Genomic DNA, 308 nt, shown 5'->3' with positions numbered 1-308 from the left:
TTTTCTTGAGTCTGTTGTATTTATTGTGGGACCTATTGATTTGTAACTTGGAAGATTTCCTGTTATTCCCTAAAAGATTTCTATTTTTGGTAATATCGGCCGGGATGATATTTATATCATCCTCGATGATATATCCAAAATCAGAAACCTTAATTAGGGCATCCTCATTAAGGCAGCCGTCAGAAACACATCAGCCTGGATGATACTTGTATCGACCATGACGATATTCTCAATTCAAAAAGAATCAGCCGCCATAATCGGTTTAGGTATTCTTTATTTTCGGAAATCGGCCAGGACGGTATTTATAT

The sequence above is a fragment of the Dendrobium catenatum genome, unplaced genomic scaffold (assembly GCF_001605985.2).
Source record: "Dendrobium catenatum unplaced genomic scaffold, ASM160598v2 fragScaff_scaffold_4, whole genome shotgun sequence".
Classification (NCBI taxonomy): Eukaryota; Viridiplantae; Streptophyta; class Magnoliopsida; order Asparagales; family Orchidaceae; genus Dendrobium; species Dendrobium catenatum.
This window is presented reverse-complemented; position numbering follows the sequence as displayed.